The following is a 23,887-nucleotide window of genomic DNA, read 5'->3' as shown; positions in this document are numbered from 1 at the left end:
CCAGGTTACTGTTCCCCAATTAAATATCATAGAAAAAATTAGAAAGATTACATTATCAAAAAGGAGCAGAAAACTCTTTGGAGAAGCAATGACAAACACTGTTATTTGTTCATAATCAAGCAAGATAAGCAGATCCCAGTATGCAATGAAATATTAATCAACTCTCATATTCTTTTGTCAGAAGGTTAACATTTAGTTTTTAAAAAATTATTATATGTTTGTCGTGACCCAGGGCAATACGTAATATAAGGAGAGAAAGCTGGTATGGAAGATTGTAGTCTTTGAAACTCTCATGGGAATTTTAGCAATCACTTTCCTGTTTAGGTATGAAAGTGATGGATTATTTTTATTCAGGTAGATAAATTTTGTTGTGAAGATAAAATATATAAAAGACTACATCACAAATATAGGTAGTCTTTGACTTACAACAATTCACTTAGTGACCATTCAAAGTTACAATGGCACTGAAAAAAGTGACTTATGACCATTTTTCACACTTATGACGGTTGCAGCATCCCCATGGTTACATGATCGAAGTTCAGGCATTGGCAACTGACTCATATTAATTACCCTTGCAGTCCCAGCGTCATGTGATCAGCTTTTGCAACCTTCTGACAAATAAAGTCAATGGGGAACCAGATTCACTTAACAACCATGTTACTAATTTAATAACTGCAGTGATTCAGTTAACAAATGTGGCAAGAAAAATCATAAAATGGGGCAAAACTCACTTAACAAATTTCTCACTTAGCAACATATATTTCAGGCTCAATCGTGGTCGTAAGTTGAGGACTACCTGCAAACACATATCCTGGGTAAGTTGTCAATACATTGCATATAATTCTAGTTTGCAGGAGGCAATAGTATGTTAGCTTGCAAGGTAATCTCTATGGTAGAAATCCTATATTAACTTAATATTGGATGTGTCTGTAGCATCAAAATATGTCACACTGATTGTTACTATCCATACTAATATTATGTAATGCTACTGTAGAGCCTGCATCTTCTCTATATAATTAAAATTAATATGAAATCTTCAGTTGACCATAACTGCTATTAAGTCCCACACAAGATCAAGGGAGCTAGAACTATTCAGGTTTCTGAAAGATTTCAGATTTCACTATTATATTTAATAGTGTTCTGGGGTAAGTACAAAATCTTGAAAACTAGGCGAAATTTCCCACTTTCATTTGCAGTGAGTTAATTAAATCAAATTATCTTTGAGTGATTTGAAACGGTACTTCCCAAATTATTTTTATATAAGATTACATTTACATCTATAAGATAAACTATCAACCAACTCTGTTATTTGATTGCATATCCTACTCTCTTCCTTCTCAGCCTCCCCCAATCTCTACCAGCCATGACAAGTGGAAGAGGTCATTAAGTGCAAGCTGAACTGGTGAAGACTGTGATAAATACAACACACACACACACACACACACACACACACACACACACATTTTCTGCATGAAGATGGTCTGGTCTTGAGTTTGAGTTGATGAATAACTACAGGGAACTAAAGGTATACATTTAATTATTAACAAAAAGGACAAATATATATCAGAATTGATTTCATCAAGACTGCATAAGAAAATAGAAATATACAGGTTGATGATAGTTGCAAGTCACATCCCGGTGAATAGTTACAATAGAAAAAACAGAGATGAGTTTTGGGGAAATTTTCACAATTTTCAGAATGAATGGGATCTGGGGGTGAATGGGTGACAATTATGCTGCTAGGTGACATAAATAGATAGATGAAACCAAAATGTGTACAAACAAAATATGATTAGGCTACTTTGAGTCATAAAAATGAATCAACATGGTAACTTATGTGTGTATCTGCTTAGAAAAAGGTCTTTTTTGAATATACTGTATATTTTAAGTGTAAATCTATGCCACATGAACAAATTATAAATCTAAAAGCTGTATTGATTAGATTGTGCTGAAATATTGAAATAGTGGGAGTACATGGCTAATCAGAAATTCTTAATATGAGACAGAACATTTTGGGGTAAAAACAAAAGTAGATGGATACAGAACAAAAAGGAAAGAATACGCATATTGGCCATTTTCAGTTACATAAAAATCATTTTAATGCACAACACAATTGTAAATGTATATAATACATCATTTTGACAGCAAACCATTTGTCATTAAACAACACAAATACATATCAATTAAATGTAGGCAGATCACAATTTCTGCTTCACTGAGATGTCTCATGGTCTAAGGAATCCAGTGTTTCATTCTCTCCTAAATTCAATGCTTTTATTCTCCAAAGATTTTTGGGCTGGCTATGGTAGAGGACAGGAACACCTGGAGAAACGTTGTCCATGGGGTCGTGATGGGTCGGACACGACTTTGCGACTAACAACAACAAAAATTCCATTTCAGTTCTTTTTATATCTGTTGGCTTCAAATACTATGATTTTCATATTTTCCTAGAGTAGTCTGTACAGTGCCTTACCCAATGTTCAGCAACTCAATTCCATACATTTTGAGCATTTTGGTATTTTAGTGGACTCCCATGTTCTTCCTACCTGGCCTTCAGTGACCACCCTGTTTCTCCTATGTCTATTTTCTTGTGGGGTGACATGGGTTTCTTAAATGGTTCCTTTCTGCAGGTTTTGGGGGAGTTACTTTATATAGGCATTTTTGTTCTACTCTTTTGAATTCTCCTGATCTTTACTGTGTATTTATTGATTTATTGCATTTATATCACTTATACTATTCATGTATGTGCGTGCACATGTATTTATTATTAAACATTATTAAAATGAAATTATGAGCTAAGTACAATAAATTCTGTCCATGGTACTAAGACTCAATTCCAAATTAAAAGTTTGACCTTTGACTTGTTCAGGTTTTTACTCACATTCAGTGGTGGGATTCTGCCGGTTCTAGGGGGTTTGGCTGAACCCTTTGTTAAATTGCTGGCTCGCCCCGCCCCTTGCCCCGCCCCTCCACACTACTATTTATTGCCAATAAATGGGGCGAGCGAGGCAGCAATTTAACAAACAGTTCGGTGTTTTTTTGTAATTTATTGGCCCCGCAGGACACCGAACCGTTTGTTAAATTGCTGGCTCGCCCGCCCCTCGCCCCGCCCCGCCTCCCACTCGCGCGGCGCCAGCCTACCGTAGCCAGAGGTAGGCAATTGTGGTTCTTTTACAACCTGTGGACTTCAACTTTCAGAATTCCTGAGACAGCTTGTCTGTCTCAGGAATTCTGGGAGATGAAGGCCACAGGTTGTAAAAGAGCCACAATTGCCCAGCCCTTCCCTAGCCTGAGTTCCGCTGCCTGGGATCCACGTGGGCTGCCACGTGGTTCCCCACTGGCTCCGGACGCAAGAGAGCAGGATGGAGAAAGCAGCTTCCACGCATTCACTCACCCTCACTCTCTGCTCTGTTGGATCGCCGGCCGTTCGCTTACCCTGCCCACTCCCAATCTATTGCTGCCTCCGGAGTCCCAGCTGATGGCTAGAGGGAAAAAAACTGTTCAAATTCTTGCCGCGGGGCTTCAAAGGGCCACCCTATAGCCAGTGGTGGGATTCTGCTGGTTCTAGGAGCCGAACCGTTTGTTAAATTGCTGGCTTGCCCCACCCCTCCGCACCACTATTTATTGCCAATAAATAGTGGTGGGCGAGGGGCGGGCGAGCCAGCAATTTAACAAATGGTTCGGTGTTTTTTTGTAATTTTATTGGCCCGCGGAGCTTCAGCATAGGCTAATTAGCCCTTGCTTAGATCGGCTCCCGAGTCTCAGCTGATTTGTCTCAGCTGCTTTGCTCAGGGCTTTGCTGCTTACTGGAGCAATTTTTTTTCCCCTAGCTATCCTGAAAAACGAAACTGAAACTGCTTTGCTGTTGCTGCAACGTTGGATAATTAGGCAGGCAGGTTTCTTTTCTTTTTCCTCACCAAAAAAGGTAGGTGCAAACAATGGGAAATTTAGGGAAAAAGAGGAGAGTTCAAGATTTTAAGACACAAAAGAAAAAAAGTTCTATTTAACTAGGGAATTGTAATAATCGAGATACTATTAATTGTATATTTCTGAAAGCAGAAATGGTTAAGTTGTGGTTTGGAGGAATATATGGGGGAAATTATTTGATTTATTATTATTGGTAAATATAATTAATTGATTTGTAAGAAATTGGATTGCATGGAAATAATTGGAATATTCATGTTCATATTGATTAATATACAAAAAAGATAGTTATATAACTAATTGATTTATATTAAAATGTTGAATTTATATTAAACAACTAATATTACATAATTAACCAATGTGAGGATGGATATAAAAATATATGACAATGGGAAGGGGTATAATATAGAATAGAAGGGAAAAATTGAATTTGATTAAGATTAGAGATGAGGATGAAGGGTAATATTGGTTTTTTTACAAAAATAGATGAGGAATAAATATGGCAAAAAGGAAATATAGAAACTGTAAATTTAATTGAAATGACTAAACACTGTTTAAATTTGTGAACCAGCCAAATACTCTGTTCAAAGAAAATACATTGTATGTTTGTATGTGTGTTTCTAATTATTGTTATTTATTCATATTTGTTCTCTTTTATTCTTTAAAGTTTAACAATTCATTCTTTTATCTTAATATCTTTATATTTGTTTGGGGTAGGCTTTCTTCCCTTTCATCTTTTTTATTGTACAGCAATCTTTCTCCTCACACCTACCACCTCTCTCTTTTCTTTCCTTCTTACTTTCTCTTCCTCCCCCTCTTCTTCTCCTCCCTACTTCCTCTTCCTTTCTCCTTCTCCTCCTCTCTTCCTCCCTCTCTTACCCTCCCTCCTACTCTAATTTCCCTTCCCTTCCTTCATCCCTCTCTATTGCTGTATCCTTTTATGCATATGGACTACTCAGAGGGCTGAAAAAGTTATTTCTGACTGGTCCTCGCACTTTTGACCAGTCCTCGAATTTACGACTGTCCTCACATTTTACGTTTTTGCCCTATCTTGTCACCATGGTGAAGAGAAGCAGTTGTGAAATGAGTGACATGGTTGTTAAGAAAGCTGCACGGGCATAAATGTGAGGATGGTCATAAGTGTGAGGACCGGTCAAAAGTGCGATGCCCAGTCAGAAATGACTTTTTTTCATCCCTCTGAGTAATCCCTATGCACATAGCCATGCCCACCCGGTCACATGACCAGCTAGCCACGCCTACACAGTCACACGACCAGCTAGCCATGCCTACACAGTCACGTGATCAGCTAGCCATGCCCACCCAGTCACATGATTGCCAAGCCACACTCCCAACTAAGCCACGCCCACAGAACCTGTTGTTAAAAAAATTGAATCCCACCACTGCTCACATTTCACCTGCAATTTTAATAATAAGATCCAATAATAAGATGCTCTTTGTTATGAACTATATTCCTCCTTGTTTTGGCAAATCTTTTGACATTGATCTAATTATCTGAAGGTGTTGAAACTAGTCAGATGGACTAAGCTATTCACAGTGAATATTTACTATGTTATATATAGTATATTCACAGTATAGCTTTCAGTGATATAGAAGACAAAGAAAATAACTGCAACATTCCGCAGTAAGTTTAAAATGCAAATCAGTAATTTGCTCTCCAGAAAAGCATACCTTTCTATTATTGTATATTCCACTATATACACAGTATATAGTACAGTATATAAACTGTTGCAATGTATCTTTGTCTGCTGTTTTTGGAGTTTTATGTTTTCATTCTCTATTTAATTGTCCTTGATGAATAGTTATATTTTTAAGACTTCTTTTGTATTCTTACATTCCCATGTCTTATCTTCCATGTTAGAACATATTGTAACTGACGTTCATGATCCTTCTTATCCTTTTTCCTTCTGGATAATTTGACTGGTAGTTGAGGTACAGTATTTATCAGTGTGGCTTGGCTAACCAATTACTAATTATTATTGTGCTTTGTATGAGAACATCCAGGGAGACAGTGCATTTTTGTTTTGTTCTTTTTTATTGCAAATATTATTGCTAGGTTTTGTTGATTAATATGATGTAGAAATTTTTCTAAATCTTATTCACCATGATTCAAAAATATGTTATGTGTCATCAGCATATCTCACCCACATATTTAGCTTCTTTGTTATTTAGTAATCCAAAATGATTAGCAGAAGTAGTTGTGAGTAGATGGAGAGAATGGCAATAAAATTAGATGATAGGGCTATCTGATTTAAATCTTATTAGTACAATGTGTTAGACTACAAGTATAAGATTTTCTACAAGTATCATTTTTATAGTTATTGGTAATGTACTGTATACTGACTTTGTTTTTTTTTTATTTAGTGTTTTTACCTTTAGCTGTTGTTAAAGCATTTCTTTCCAAGTTGCTGCATATTTTTGCCACTTTTAACCATATTTTTCATTTCTGAAAAAATGGAAATACATACAGTATATGATTCATTTTGAGATATCTATGCAACTTGTTTCACAAGTATGTGAAGACTGCATTTGGTAATGGTATATTGATTGAGGATGTGAAAGAGTGTATATTTGTGCATATTCAGATGATACGTTATTGGCTGAGAACCTAATGATTTGCAATGAATGTTAGACACACTAACAAGGAGTATGGATCAGAAAATTAATGTATCAGGGACAGAAGTGGTTTTGTTTAGCAAAAAACACAAAGTGAAAACTGCAAGTTATACAAAAATTTTGAAATAGCCGAGCAAGTGAATGATGTGTAACCCTTGCTAGAATGCTTTCTAAAGACAGGAAATTGGACAGAGAAATGTTAAGAGGTGCAAGTCCTATTTGAAAGGGAATGACCAGCATGTGATTTGTTTACATGGAATGTAACAATTGTTAGAAGCAAAAATTCACTATGTAAGAAAATTCTTCTGACAACTTTGGGAGTGAGGTTGGTATTGTCAAGAGAAACATTAACATTAATTGAATGCTGTAGAAATGGGCACTTAGGAATAAACAGCAAAAAGTCAAAAAAAGTTGCTTGAATACAAAATGCAGTTGTTTGACCTGTACAAAACGAGTAAGTATATAGACAAAGACGAAGACGAGGAGGAGGAGGAGGAGGAGGAGGAGGAGGAGGAGGAGGAGGAGGAGGAGGAGGAGGAGGAGGAAGAGGAAGAAGAAGAAGAAGAAGAAGAAGAAGAAGAAGAAGAAGAAGAAGAAGAAGAAGAAGAAGAAGAAATTTATTTAATACATTTTAATGCCACTCATCTCCCCTATAAGGTGGCTTTGGACAGCTTAAAGATAAGGATCAAATTGCGAAGTAAACATATGAAGGAAGGAAGAATGGATTCTTGACAATTTTTACCCTGGTTAATGCCCATGAAAACTAAAACAATATTTGGGGGTCATACATTCCCATTCCAATAAAAGAAACTACCAAACCTTGAAAAGAATTGCTAAAAGGTGGGATGTATTTACATGGTTTAATTTTTAAAACCTGAAATTAAAACTTTTGTATGAAAATCATCACAATTTCCATTTCTGGCTTTCAAAGCAATTCTCAGGATTGGAGCAACAAGGACTGAAAAATCCATGATTATAATGTCTTATCAATCTTTTGTACACCATAAGCCTAGGCATCACTGACTAAACCTTAAGCAATGAAGCAAGATTATGTGGCATTGATTGACACAACAATAGCAAAATATAGCAAGTAATATTTTGAACTGCTCTGTCCTACTAATATGCATTTATTTATTTATTTAATTTATTTATTGGTTCAATTTATATGCCGCCCTTCTCCGGAGACTCAGGGCGGCTTACAATGCGTTAAGCAATAGCCTTCATACTTTTTGTATATACCTGCTTAGTAGGGCTTTTGCCCCCCCCCCAAAAGCGGTGTTCTTTTTTATACAAAGTCAGCACAAACCGGGTCCCCATTTTACCACCTTGAAAGGATGGAAGGCTGAGTCAATCTTGAGCCTGGTGAGATTTGAACTTGCAGTAATTACAGGCAGCTGGTGTTAACAGCACTTTAGTCTGCTGCGCCACCAAGGCTCTTAATTGGCATTACCTTCAGGAGTGTATTCATTTGCTACTTTTATATACTGTCCCACTATTTTTTTGTTTTAATTTATTTATTTTTATCCCTCCCCTTTATTATTTTTATAAATAAATCAAGGCAGCAAAGGCATACACCTTTCTTTTCCTGTTTCTCCACAACAATAATTCTGTGAGGTAAATTGGGCTGAGAGAGAGTGACTGGCAGAGTCACCCAAATGGCTTTCATGCCTAAAGCAGGATTAGAACTCATGGTCTCCCAGTTTCTAGCCTGGTATCTTAATCACTATATCAAACTGGCTCTCAATTCCTATACAATAAATTGTCCAAACACATATCTTTCATAGTTATTAATGACAATCTATATGCTAGCCTTATCTTCAGAACATAAATCAAGCCCAAGCACACATATGTTAAGGACTTCAACCAAGTAGAAAAACATGTAATCAGAGTACAAACTAATCATCAAAAACCTACTCAAAAGGAATTTTTCATTACAATTCAGAGAAGATGTAGGAAGCATGGTTTTATGGAAGTTTAGCTCTTGAGTTTTAGGTATCAACAAGGAGCAATTACAGCAAGAGTTTTACAAACTTCACATGCAATGGCATTATCCCAGCAAAAAATATCAGGCTAAGCTGCTTCTTAAATAGAAACAATATCTGCCTCTCCCATGTGCAGTTGCCTTTGGCCGTCTATGTGCTGGCCATTTGAGACAACTGGGCAATAGAGCTGTCAATCAGAGCATAGACATGCAGAGCAATTCCCCCAATTGATATTCTAGGTAGAACTGAGATTTAGGTTCATGGGCTAGAAGGAAGGGTCTGAATGAAGCTTAGAGATTTAGCACCAGATTAACCTCTATTGGTGACAGTGGCAGGTTTATAAATATATATTTAGTGCCAGGAAAGACAACAATTGACAACCAATAGATAACAGCATATTAAAGGAATCTGTTTACAACCTATTTTAAGTTACTTAATACAGATGGTTCTCAGCTAATGGAGTCCCAGATGTCCACTGTAAGTCATGAGAGTAGTAAATTGAGGTACCCATGTGACTGAATGCAATGTTACAGCTTTTTTTTTTTTTTGGTCATTAAGCAAATACAGCACTAATTAAGCCAATTAAGGCATTTCTGTGGGTGTTTTTTTGCTGGAAACCAGCTGAAAAGGCCAGAAACCAGCAAAAAAGTGTCAGAAATTGTGGTCACATGATTGTGGAACACTGCAATTGGCCATGAGGGTGAGCAGGTTGCCAAGCACCCGAAATACAGTCATATGATTATGGGGGTGGGTGCAGCTGCTGGAACACCGGAACTCGCTTTTGGGAAGATGCATCATAACTTCAATTACTAAGCAACTGATAGTTAAGTGACGACTACCTGTAAAAATTCATAGAGACCTTGTTTAACATTAAGGAAGTAATTTTGCACTTTTGTATCCTGCCCACAGCTTACCTACTCAAATATATCTAAAGAAATAGAGAGACAAACAAAAGCATTTGCAAGTGTTGTAAGCTGCCTGGAGTCACCGTGTATGAGTTGAGCAGCCTTATAAATGTGTCTAATAAATAAATAAACGCAGGAGAATGTTTAATGATGGCAACAAAACTAATACATCCTTTAGAGCAGTGTTTTTCAAACATAGCAACTTGAAGATGTGTAGACTTTAACTCCAAGAATTCTTTTTCTAAGAGTTGGCCCACATATCGTCAAATTGCCAAGTCTGAAAAACACTGCTTTGGAGGTATTCTGGACTAATGGAATTATTCTTTAATTTTGAAGGAAGCAAGGAAAATAAGAAGAGGACACATTCAACAGGGAGAGAGCATAACTCCCTCTTTAGCAATAGCAATAGCAATAGCACTTAGACTTATATACCGCTTCATAGTGCTTTTACAGCCCTCTCTAAGAGGTTTACAGAGTCAGCATATTGCCCCCAACAATCTGGGTCCTCATTTTACCGATCTGAGAAGGATGGAAGGCTGGGTCAACCTTGAGCCTGGTGAGATTTGAACTGCTGAACTGCAGTTGAAGTGGCCTGCAGTATTGCACTCTAACCACTGCGCCACCTTAGTTCTTTACAGTCTAGTCTCACTAGGTCTGCCTGAAGTGATATAGCCTAGCATTCCTTGGCCACTTGTTAAACCATTTGTTTAAATGCAGATGTCTTCTCCTGATTCTCTTCATCATCTGTAGAGCTCATGAGGCAAAGCATGAATCCAGGAATACAGGCTACACAACGATAATCCACTTCCCTGCTGCTATCAAGAAATATGTATTGATGTGTTTGTGGTATCACCAAGAATCAAAATAATCTTGATTCTTGGTGATATCAAGAGCCCTTTGAATTATATCACTAGGTATGGGGTTATTGAAGACTACTGTCAGCTTTTGACCAAAATCAAGAGATTCAGACAGTTCAAATGGGTATAAAGATTTATTGTAAGCTTGAGCTCTCTACAAGAATCTGAACAAAAGGTAGTCCTCAATTTACAACCACAATTGAGTCCAAATTTATGTTGCTAAGTGAGAAATTTGTTAAGTGAGTTTTGCCCCATTTTACAACTTTTCTTGCTACATTTGTTAAGTGAATTGCTGCAGTTGTTAAATTAATAACACAGTTGTTAAGTGAATCTAGCTTTCCCATTGACTTTGCTTGTCATGTCACAAAAGGGGATCACAAGACTCCAGGACACTGCAACCGTCATAAATGTGAATCAGTTCTCAAGGATCCAAATGTAAATAACATGACCATGGGGATGCTGCAACAGTCAGAAGTGTGAAAAATAGTCATGTCACTTTTTTCAGTGCTGTTGTAACGGTCACTAAACAAACTGTTGTAAATCAAGGACTAGAAGCCAAGGAAAATTAACAGGAGATAAGAATAGAAGGAATTCAAGGTGGGCTGGACTTAGATATCTTGTGAGTGTGAAGGGATTCATGACTGATGACGTGTTTGACCCTTCCCTTGGGCTCAGCCTGGGTATCTCCCACATTGTTCGCATTAAATATATTGAGGAGGACCATGGTAGGAATGACAATTATGAAAAATGGGCAACCAGATTTACCCTTTGAAGGGATTGGAATTTTCCTGATTTTAGAGGTAGTTTTAAGTATTTCTCCCCAATTTTCATCCATTTCATATTTTATGGGAATGTACCAGTGTTTGGCATTCAACCAACTGAACTTCCTTAACAGAGGGAGTTCTGAGAATCACAAAAAAGATCTTTAGGGGCCAGATGTAATCCAGAGGCTTCAAGCCGCCTATTCTTGATAAAAAAATTAAGCAGCCTTTAACAGTTATGTTCTATTCTGGCTACAGAGGAAAAAATGCTACTTTTTTTTTTGTTTCTTTCATAATTCTAATGGGTGTATAGCAAACATCTACAGTATATATTACAATATCATCCCACCTCTTCCCCATTAATTTATCTAAGAGATAATATGTATGAGAGTCTAACTTTTTCCAGTCTGGCATCCTTTAGGTATGTAGGCCTACAACACAAAACAGGTTTCTTAGGCTGAAGAGGATTGGCACTTGGTCCAACATTGCTGAAAAGCACAAGTTGAGATAAATGAATGTTAACTCTTACAATTCAACTAATATAAATAAATTATGAAGAAATAATTTTACATTTGCAAATAAAGTCATTTGGAAATAGGCTGAAAAAGTAAATACAACCCTAAAGAATTCTGTGTGTGATGAGGACCTATTGCACAATTCTTACCAAGTAAACCTAAATGCTTTTCTTGAGTAACCTCTCCAAGTATTACTATATAATTTCTAAGAAAGCATCACAGGGTTGCCGGGTACATTACTTCAAAATCATCAGAGAGTGATGTGTCTTAGAACCAAATAGTGCATAATATCAAACTTTTTAAAATATATATATATTTCAACACACTCAATGTTTCACGTTATTAAAAGCTATTGGTCAACTTTTAATTTTGGGATACTAATTTATTTAGGGAGAACCATCCTGAAAAAGATTGTCATTTTTAATACCTACACATTTGGCCCTGCTTCTGCAACATAGATTCTTAATATTTTAACTTTGTGTTTTTTTAATCTTTTAATCTTTTACTTGTTTTATAATCTGTAAACATCTCAGAGTCACCTTGTAAGGGACATGGGTGGCGTAAAATAATTTAATTTAATTTAATTTATCGCATTTCTATGCCGCCCAACTCCCAAGGGAGTTTATTATTTAATAAACTTATTTATAATAATAAATAAATAGGTCATAAAGCACATTGAATAGTACTTGTTACTATGATTATGGCAGGCTTGCTATAGAAATAAGAATGCCTATTTAGCAATTTTTCCCAAACGGTTGTCCTTGAAATAGATTGGACTACAGCACCCTTCCTACCCAGCCAACATTGGACATGAGTTGTAGTCCAATAAAATCTGGCAGATGCTAGATTGGGAAGGCTATCCTTGGAAACAGCACCGTTACTGCACTTATGTACGGGAATATTTATTTCTTTGTTGCATTCATGTATCATTTTTACATGATCTCACAAGACTATAAACAGTGACACACACGCATCCTCATTTGTATCTTCCCAATGAAATTTTGAGGTAGATCAGGCTGGAAAAAGAGTCATTCTGTAGCTCCACAGCTGAACGTTGCAATCTAAGGCCACCACTTTCTCTCACAAACCCACAGCGTTTTCCTGCTTTTCAAAAATAATACCAATGATACCATAATGTAAATAATATAAAGTACATGAAAGCTGGGCTTCTCTCTCCTCATTCAAATCCGGACAGCGCCTCCCCACCCACCCCTAAAGCCAGGATGTGGCTTTCTGCGTCTAAGGACCAGAGATCAGCGCCCCGAGGAGCACAGCTTGCCAGTCAAGTGAGGACCAGGGAAGCGCCGGGCTCAAAAGGCGCTTTCTGGGGAGAATCCGGCGTCAGCCACAGCAGCGGCAGAATCTTACCCAGCGGAGACGAGAGGCGAGTGACCGCCAGTTACCTCTCTGCAGAGCAGCCAATCTTTAACGCCGCCAGCAGACAAAGCTGCGCCGCCGCTGCCTCCCTTGCCTTTCTACCTGGGCGCTCGCATCCTTCCTCGCCGAAGCCCCCCTAGGCAAACCTAAGCCAGCTCGGCCTGGAAGGAGATGTATGCGGGGAGGGTGGGGGGGGGAAGAGAGGGTGGATAGGCCGAGCACCCCGACCAACTCACCCCAAAAGGGACCGTTTTACTCCTGAATGCCTCCCGAGAATTGGGACGGTACAGCCGCTGGTGCTTCCCACCGATTCCCGAGAAGTGCTGCAAGAGGCATTTTTCACTCAGCGTCCGGAGCCTTCCCCTGTCGGCGCGAAAGAGGAGAGGGAAGCCAGAGGGGCTGGGGCTGGGTTGGGGCTTATATCCTCCATCCTCCCCTCCCGATCGTTGCCCTTTTGTCCCCAGAGGAGTTGGCCTCGGCGTAAACCTCCTCCTTCTCCTCCCACCCCCCCACCCGCCCCCCACCAGCCCTTCTCTTGTCATTCGCGCGGTCCTCTAGGCGGACGACACACCGGCTGGCGCCGGTTTTGGCGGCGCCTTTGGAAGCCCCGCGCATGCTCTCGCGCTCCCTCCCGGCCGGTGACTGAAGTCTTTGGTTTTGGAGGGTTGGACCTGCCTGGCCGGCGGCTACTGCATTCCGCTAAGCGGGGCTGGCTAGTCGCTTCTCCAGGCAGGTTAGCGGCGTGAGCTGGTGAGGTTGGGTGGGTAAGAAACACGTATTCGGAGCGATCAGGAAGCACCTCCTTGGTGATGAGGAAGTGGGGAAGTTTGGGCAAGTGGAATGAAGCCTTGGGGGGGGGGGGTAAATAAACACTCGAACGACCGGCGAATTTGCATTCCGGAATAGCTTTTTCACTCTTAGCCTCTTTTTCAAGCCGCGTCTTTCTCACCGGGGACCTGTTGCTTTATTTTCCGAATGGCAAGATGACCGCGGTGAAACTATGTTGAAACTGTATTTGTATTGCGAAGTTTTTTCACAATTAAAAAAAAAAATGAAGGATTTTCTTGCACTTCCAAAGCTGAGGTGCAGTCCTGTAGTGTATATTGTATTCCTTGGTGGACAGACAGACATACATTTATTCAAGGAAGTAATTGTAGAACCTGGACTCCTTGGTGCTCTGTGTTGATGTCACACTACTCGGTTAGTTGAGTAATGAAATATCTGTGGGCAAACAACCAAACTCTGAGAACACCAAGGACCCACACAGGGCCGGATTTAGATGAAAAGAGGCCCTAGGCTATTCCACTTATGAGGCCCTTTCACCTATAGTGAAAGTGTAATTTTAATTTTGCTAACAATTTGAATGTAGGCCCCTCTTGATCTTGAGGCCCTAGGCTGAAGCCTAGTTAGCCTATAGGAAAATCCGGCCCTGGACCCACAGCTCAATCCTGAGCTAGATATATTCTTTTCTGGTAGAACCTTTCCCATAAACTCCACTGTGAGGTGCTTAGGTCGGTCTTTTTCTTTCATATATTTGCTGCAACAGTGGGACAACCCTGCACCTAATTTCAAAAGCCTTGCACAAATAATCATTTGACAGTTCTGGCATGGCAGACCTGCTCCTCTGCCAGCTGGGTAGAGGACAAATGAAAGATGGATGAATAAGTGTGAAAACACTTCATCTGATTCTGTCCCATGCCCATTTTTGGCTTTGGCCCCAATCTACAGAGGCAATCCTCAAAAGGCTACCCATGAGATAATTTTTGTTACCATGGGGCCACTGAACAATTTGCCCCTCTCTGTTTTGTAGTAATTTTATTAAACATTACAATTAAAAGACTAAAAACTAGAAAATGAGAGGGAAAAGAAAATTTAGAAAAAATTAAAGAGAAAATAAGCATAGGAAAGAAAAAGAAGAGCTTTTCAGACTCATAAAAGAAATATGAGTCTGAAGCAGAAATATTTATTTTATTTATTTATTTATTTATTTTATTATATTTCTATACCGCCCTTCTCCTGCGGGACTCAGGGCGGTGTACAGCCAGGATAAAACATAGCATAAAAAATTTAAAAACATTTAAAAAAACAAATAATTTTGGCCCGAATTTAAAACAACCCAATTAAAACCAAAATTTGATTAAAAAACTAAGAGGATGGGATCAAGCCAGCCCAGCTAGACGGAACAAGCGTGTCTTCAGGGCCTGATGAAAAGTAATTTGAGAAAGCATTTCAGACAGGACTTGCCCTCATTTTCATAAAGAGACAGAGGGAGGAGAGAAGCATATTCAGACTTGCAAGATTTTGTTACTGTAATTTATAGTAAAAGTAGTAATAACATTCATAACTTTGGCTTCCTAGTCTGGTCTACAACTATTTAAAATAATATGTCTTGTCTACTTAATGTTTCTATTAATACTTGGAATATTCTATTAAGATTCAAATATTCAAATATTAATATTCTATTACACAGTACACAATCAAAATGGCTGTGATACTGTTATCCTGTTCAGCAAATGGTAGCCATGATGGAGTTGCCATAAAACATTCATTAATAAGAAAGGCAAACACTGGTGAGGTATCTTACCCCATCCCCACTAGTCATGCAGGGTGATTCATTTATCTAGACTAGATAAATGAATCTAGAGCACCAACAAAGCACTGTCTGGAACAATCTACCATTTTCTAAAAGCATCTCTAGAATAAAGGAGTTCCCAGGGAGGAAGTCCAAGAATTCAAGATGGCACCTGCAGCCATGCAACCAGAACTACCATCTTCACCTTTTGGTGCCAGCCTTACCATCACTGCCACCATTCCTGCACAGCCCTCTGGTTTGGGATCTGTGAGGCCAAGGAGAATTCTTGGTCAACATGCTGGAAACCAATGGCTAGCATAGCAAACCACATTAAAGCCAGAATTACATGAATGTGATATCATCAAATAAATGCTACAATTATATATTTATATCTGGACATCTAAGGAGGTAAGATGTAGCCTTTGCATAATAATATAACATACCCTGCCCCCATTCCCAATGAACATCCATGTTGGAGACTGGTTCTTTGCAATAGGCCAGCTTTGCAATTATTACTTTTTGATTGTTAAAAAAAAATCCTTTAAAAATATCTTAAGAGAGACACCTCATCTCTTGTTCCTGCTTAGCAATTCCAGATCTGTAGCACCTCCTTTCATTCACTGTGGCTTTTATTTAAAATGCAGCACACAAAGTACATGGTTCAAGTTGTTTCCTAGCACCCACTAATTTGAGATCTGTTAACTGAAGATATAGGGATCAATCTGCTGATCACATGAATTCCATGTGTACTCACGTGCCAAGCTATAACTGCCCTCCTTTAGGTCTTGTTGCAGGTGAGCATGTTTCTAGGAGTGAGTTTCAAGTGGTTCTTTTTGGTGCAAGCAAATAGTGCAAGCATTTATTGGGAATGGTGGGCAGAACACAAGTGTATACAAGCAGAGAGAGAGAGAGAGAGAGAGAGCAAGCTTGCTAGCAATAACAATAGCACTTAGACTTATATACTGCTTCACAGTGCTTTATAGACCTCTCTAAATGGTTTACAGAGTCAGCATATTGTCCCCAGCAATCTAGGTTCTCATTTTACCAACCTCAGAAGGATGGACAGCTGAGTCAACCTTGAGCCGGCCAGGACCGAGTTGCTGGCAATTGGCAGAATCAGCCTGTAATAATGTATTCTAACCACTATGCCACATGGCTCTTTAAGCAAAAGAGCTTAACTTGAGAAAGAAGCCAAAGAAGCACATAGGTGGCATATTTTGCTAAGAGTTCATCCTGATTCAGACATCACAGAAAGGTGATCAGCTGCTCCACGGTCAGAAAGCCAAAAGTTGAGGGCATATACAAGGCATAAAGGTGCAACATCGAGGGTGGAATATTTTCATATAAAGAATTAGAAGTTGGCAGCTGTTCTAATGTAGGCCAGCCAACAGATCACACCCAATTAAGGACATTGCCATCCTTGTTTTGTGAGGATCCAGTTGGGTGCCTCTCTTTAGCTTTCTACAGTACACAGTACATTCTCAGATAGGAGACTGCTTAGGACCAGGACCCTGATCATCTGATTTGTGGCACTGATGATAATTGGATTTAGCCTCAGTTGCCCAGTTATTCCCAATTGCTGAGCTTAATGTTCATCCAGAGCAGCTCTTCCACTTCAGAATCCCATAATTCGTAGAAAACCATGACACCTTAAGGTGATCTAGACTCTGGGTCCTCATCCTGGCATCCATAGATGCCAGTGAGTTTTTCTTTGTTGGTGTTCTTGTCCATCTAATTTTTTTTGTTAATCATTCTAGGAGGAGGAGGAGCCAGCAATGTAAAGCACTAATCTGTCTGTTTGCAGTTATGTCTCTGGGCCTCGTAGAGATATCAGAGAAATTCTTTGAAAATATAATTAGTGGATGACTGCTGTTCAGGGATTTCTTTGAAAAGTGTCCACCTGCTCAGGAAAAATAAATAAATTTTAACATGCTGTATAAACACTATATTTGATATTGTTCTATAGCTAAGCCATACTTCCACCAGGAACTTTTAAATTCATTGCAATGACTAGATTCACACAACATGTTCATTCATTAAAAAGTAAAGAATATTAAAACTTTGTTTGATATTTTCTGCTGTTATAGTTTATAAATCATGGTCTAGGGTTTACTGTATTGTATGATTGCAGGTCACCATGGTTTATTAGAAAAATTATGGCTTAGCATGTCTGGTGAATTGAGTAGCTGCCTTTGGGAGTGATTGGGTAACTCCCAAAGAAGTAACTTACATACTGCTTCACAGTGCTTTACAGCCCTCTCTTTACAGAATCAGCATATTGCCCCCCAACAATCTGGGTTCTCATTTTACTGACCTTGGAAAGCTGGAAGGCTGAGTCAACCTTGAACTGGTGAGAAATGAAATGCTGACAGTTGCCAGAATTAGCCTACAATACTGCATTCTAACCAGTGTTCCCACCATGGTAATAAAAGTACAAAATAGATGCCCCAAATCCCATGCAAAATCTTCTGTTTTGTACGTTTGAGGAATCCAGAAAGGCAGTAAATACTTGCTACCAAATTTCACTTACATACTGAAATGCATAGACCCTGTGAAAAAAACAGTACCACAAATCACAAGAATTTTATACATTATCTTGGTCAATAATGTTTCGGTCTGATTTTCTGATTCAGCTTGTTATAAGCAAACTAGCCATTGTAGTTTGTAAACCACGTTTTAGAATTAATTGGGTTGTACAAAAACCAGTCATTTGGTGTTTATTTAATAAACAATGGGTAAAGAAACTCTGATTTAGCATGATCTAAATATTGACATCACTGTTGAGAGAGAGAGAGAGAGAGAGAGAGAGAGAGAGAGAGAGAGAGAGAGAGAGTGAGTTCAGGTGAATAACCAATGTAAGAGCTACATACAGCATTATCTGTGTAGGAAGACTAAAAGAACTGAATAGTAAATTCTGCCATGTCTTTATTCTTCAGAATACTGATGACTGGTATCACTGCTGTTGCTTTTTCTCAATTTCCTGGTTGTCCAGAACATCAGTACATCTCGAAGAAGCAGAGTAAACAATCCGCCTGAATAGAGGCATTTGTGCTGCTTTGTTTTCTCAATAATTAATATGTCAATAATCAAGTGGGAAAGATCTGCTTATGCAGCTGGAAAGCTGATAGTAGCTGACTTTTCCGTACATAGTTGGTGGTCTATCTACCTTCACAGGTACTTAGAAGAAACAGACAAAGTAAGTAGAAAATCGGCTGTCACTCACATCCTTATTAACTTCTGCATAAATATTTCTATGTCTAAAGATCTTTTAATACATTGCTGTTTTTTATGGTTTCAATATCTTCTTTAATATTAACATTTTAATACCTTGTTTTCATTTTATGTTTTTAATCATATATTTGCTCTATTTTGGAATTTAGATTGGGGAACAAAAGTTATTAAATATTAAAAACACTGAACAATATATAGTATTAATATTACTGCTGGAAATCAACAGCCTTTTAAATCGTGTTAATTTTATTTTATTTTTTAAATTAACATTTTGTTTTAATAGTACATGGTCCATTTTATAGAGTAGAATCCACTTCAGATGAAAGTTACACATCTGATAAAATGGATTCTAATACAGAAAGCTTATGCCTTAACATAAAAGATAAAACATTTAAAAAGAGCCTTGGTAGTATAGTGGTCTAAGGCACCCTGTTATTAAGCTGGTTATTAAGACCAGCTGCCTGCAATTACTGCAGGTTCAAATCTCGCCAAGGCTCAAGGTTGACTCAGGGTTGACTCAGCCTTCCATCCTTTCTAAGGTAGGTAAATTAAGGATCCAGTTGTGGATCCTGACTTTGTATAAATATACAAAAGGATGAAGGCTATTGCTGAGCACATTGTAAGCCACCCTAAGTCTCCGGAGAAGGGCGGCATATAAATCAAATTAAAAAAAACAAAAAAACAAAAAACAAATTTGATCGTGATGATATTAAAGATACCTTTTGTACTTCTCTAATCTTGTCCATGTTTACTATTTAAACATCAACATTTATCAATGGATAATTATTAGATAAACATGTTAAATCAAACTCTCTCAAGTTGTACTAGAGCATTAGAATTTCTTTCTTTAAGAAAAAAAATATGCCCATTATTGACATTCTTTCTGCAATTCACTTTTAATGATTAGTCATTCACTTGACCCCTTATACTTCACTAACTTTGCTGTTTCACAGCTAACAATGACAATAGACCTTGGTACATTCCAGAGGTTTTAAATTTTTACTCTTGGAATCTCTGTTTAGGGTATGATTCCATCAAGTTAATGCATAAGCATTTCTTAGTGATGATTTCTATTTGGCTATAATAATCTTTTTTTTTAAGTTCAGTTCTGACATTATAAAAATTTATCAAACAAGATTTTATTATGTTTAGATGTAAGAATAAATACATACATAAAATACATAAATTTTACAAACATACTAAATGTCTGTGTAGTTGAACTCTAATTTCCCTGAAATGATTTGCAATACTTAATGGGTTTAAAAAATAAAGGGAATCATGTAGCTCATTAAAAAAATTACTTTGAACAATATCATCCTAAATATGACAAAATACCAAGGGACTTTTTGACTTCATAGAACTCTTAATATGAATCTTACAAAAAAAAAAAAAAAAAAAAGGCAGAGATGAAAAAAATCCTGATATTGTGGTAAAACCAACTAAATTAGGTTTCTATGGCATGGCATCTCGATATATGTGTGTGTGTGTGTGTGTGTGTGTGTGTGTGTGTGTGTGTGTGTGTAGGTCTTTGGTTATTCGGGTTTTCTCCCGTGTAAAATTGGAAGGGTCTTGGTGACGTTTCAACAAAGTCTCATTCGTCATCTTCAGGCTGGTGTTTTCGGCTTCATGCTTCTAGGAGCAATGTGTGATCACAGCTGTTTCTTCCTTTTAACTGCCAATGGGGGTGTGAACTGATTGGGTGGGAGGTTGGCTGTGTGCTGATTGAGTGGAGGTGTGTTCTGATTGGTTGGGGGCTTGGCTGTACTCTGATTGGATGGGGGGGTTGGCTGTGCTCTGATTGGCTGGGGGTGAGTTCTGTTTAGGTAGGGGCTTGGTTGTGCTCGGGTTAGTCTGAGTTGCAGGGGGATTTGAGCTGGTGAGCTGCGTTGCTGTTGTTTGGCTTAGCATTCATGGTCATGCCACATCTTCATGATGGGTGTCAGTTTGCTTCATGTATGGACTGGAGGAGTTTAAAGTGGCTAATGATGCAGCTGTGGTCTGGCTTCTGGTTTGTGATTGTGCCTCATCGGTGTGGATTTGGGTTTGTTTTTTGCGTGGATGTGTGGTGGTGACATTCTCTGTGATTTTCATGAGTGTGGGTCTGGTGTCATTCTTAGTGTTAGGGACTTGTTTGTCAATAAGGGTGGGTTTCCAAATGGCTGGTAGGCGGGAGGTATCATCTCGTTTATTCATGCTGTGTGGGTGTTTTTCTATCTCGATGGCTTCTCTGATTATTCTGTTGTTAAAGTGTTCAGTTTTGGCGATAGTTCTGGTCTTTTTAAAGTCAATTTCATGTCCTGTGGCTCTAAGGTGCTGGACTAGGGAAGAAGTTGGTTCCTCTTTTCTGACTGAGTTCTTGTGTTCTTCAATGTGTGGACTTATTCTTCTGTTGGTTTGTCCGATATATGTGGTGGGGCAGGCGTGCATGGGATTTCATATACTCCTTGATTTTCTAACTCAATTTTGTCTTTAGGGTTTCTTAGGATGGTGGATATTTTTCAGTTTGTGCAGTATGCTGTCTTGATGTTGTGTTTGTGGAGGATCTTGCTGATTCTGTCTGTGGTGCCTTTATGGTAGGAGGGCTTTGCCATTTTCTTGTTCTCTGTCTTGGATTTTAGTGGGGGTTTCTTTTTGGATTAGGTTGGTAATCTTATTTCTTTGGAATCCATTGGATGTTAGTACATTAGTGAGAGTGTGTAGTTCGGTTTTTAGGTGTTGTTCATCAGCTAAGCGTTTTGTTCTGGAGTGTCTTGGCAACGGAGTTGATCTGTGCTGGGTGGTGGTGTGAGAGTGCGTGCAGATAGCAGTTTGTGTGTGTTTTCTTCTGGTAGATGATGGTCCTAGGGAGCCATTGGATTTCTTGTAGACTAAGACATCCAGGAAGGGAAGTTGGTTGTTAGCTTCTGTTTCCATGGTGAACTGTATTTTGGGATGTAGGCTGTTGAGGTGTGTGAGGAAGTTATCCAGTTTTTCTTTCTCGTGTGGCCAGATTATGAAGGTGTCGTCTATGTATCTGAGCCAGAGTTTGGGTTTGTGATCAGATTTTTCTAGAGCTTGGGTTTCAAAGTGTTCCATGTAGAGGTTTGCAATGACAGGTGAGAGGGGTGATCCCATGGGTGCTCCTTCTATTTGTTTGTATTTTTGTCCGTTATAGATGAAGTATGTGTTGGAATGGATAATCCATTCATGTCAGTTAAGAAAATTACTTTTTCTAGATCACATTCTTTCAGAATGTTACGCTGTTTTTTTCCAAAATTCATCTTTGATTCCTTCATTGCTATTCACTGGAGCATGACATGCAATTAGTATCAACGAATTAATTTTTCTCTTCACACACACCTGCAACAGTCTACGACATACAAATTCATACTTGATGACAATGAAATGAAACCTACATTTTCATAACCATATATGCATTAAAAAAACTTCTCTGATACATCCTTCCCTTTTGCCTCAGTTTCACAAACACACTACTTACCTATTTTCCTCTCTTTCATTAGATTTGTTCATTTATGCTCTTTACCATTTAATCCTCTTACATTGTAAGATACGGTCTTCTTTTCCTGTGGTTGTTACCAAATATTCCCATAAATATTGATCTTCATTGTCCATTATTACGTTGGTTAATTGAGCTTCCACATAATTTTTATTGGAAAAAAAAGAAAAACTAGACTAAATTAGCAGCCTTAGTCATCCTCATATAATATTCCATGTTCATGAGAAGAACACAGTGTAACCAGGTTTCAACCTATTTTTTCATTATTGTATCACACATTTTTCCATATGCCATATATGTAACTAAGGTCCAGTTTTTCCTCTAAACTGCATGCTCATTCTGTTCTGTGCATGCTAGGGTCTAAGATCTACCTTCAAACCAAGGTATTTGTTAGGTGTGGGAAGCCATAAATGACACATGTAAAAGATCCAAACAATTTCTTTATTGCATATTCACCCATAGACAAACTTCTTGCAGACCGAAGCATACGCTTCATTAACTAACTGATAAAATGCTGGGAAGAAATTAGGGATAATCCTTCCTATGCCACTCCTGTACCACTTCCTGCACAGCACTGACTCAAAGCTAATGTTTCTCTTTATTCATCTCTTCTATAACTCAGCACCTGATTCCACCACAGTATTGTTAACCAAAACCCACCAACTAAGAGATACAGTTATTGACACACTGAGGGATTTTCCCTATTTTTAGAGAGAGAGCTTTACCTTACATACAATTAATAGCTGAAGAATCAATGCCATTGTGAGTTGATATGAAAGAGCTAAATAGCATGTAGAATTGATGTTATCTACAGTAGTTGGTAAAAGTTCCTCCTCTTATTACTAGTACTTCTTCATTTTGCTATGGCATTTTTAGCACTCTCACATAGAGAAAGGCGAAACAGTGTAATTTACTCTCAGATGAAGTGAGCTGCAGCTCATGAAAGCTTATGCTTTTTAATAACATTTGTTAGTCAGAAGGGTACTACCGGACTCCTGATTCCCCCCCCCACTTTTTTTTTTTTTTTTTTTGCTAATATAGATTAATGTGGCTGTCCCCCTAAGAGCAAAGAAGGTAACTTTATATTTTGAATGTATTAAATTAATGTCAGCAATCTGTGAAAATATGTTTTTTTAAAAATCTTCTAAAAATCTAATTTGACATTGTCACAAAGCTTAATGGTAAATATTGTAAATATGGTATCATAACTTAAAAAGCCTAAGTTTTAAATCTGATACTGTGAATTTCTTGGGGGGAGAACAAATCAAGAAAATGTGTATGCAACCCAAGTAGATAAAAAAAAAGGTAGGTCTTTGGTCTTCACAGATCATATGAATCCAATTTTGGGAATCAACTGAGGTTCTGAATGTAAAGAAACACAATGTAGATAATATTCCCTAGTCAATTGTAATGCAGACAAAGCAGCAAATAATCATTTTCCAGGAATTGACAAATAGATCCAATAAGAATTATTAATGAACTATGAATTTCCAGACAATCTTTTCCAGTGGCTTTATATAAATTTGGCTTGAATATTGTCTTTATTCAAAATTCTATGAACATTGAAAAAAAGCCATTTTATTGCAGTAACTGGGTTTCCATGAAAACAAATTTGAATCTCTGTAAAGTCAAG

The sequence above is a fragment of the Pituophis catenifer genome, unplaced genomic scaffold (genome assembly GCF_029215685.1).
Source record: "Pituophis catenifer annectens isolate HBS135680 unplaced genomic scaffold, rPitCat1.0.hap2 SCAF_6, whole genome shotgun sequence".
Classification (NCBI taxonomy): Eukaryota; Metazoa; Chordata; class Lepidosauria; order Squamata; family Colubridae; genus Pituophis; species Pituophis catenifer.
The sequence above is the reverse complement of the archived record's forward strand: the minus strand, read 5'-3'. Positions refer to the sequence as shown.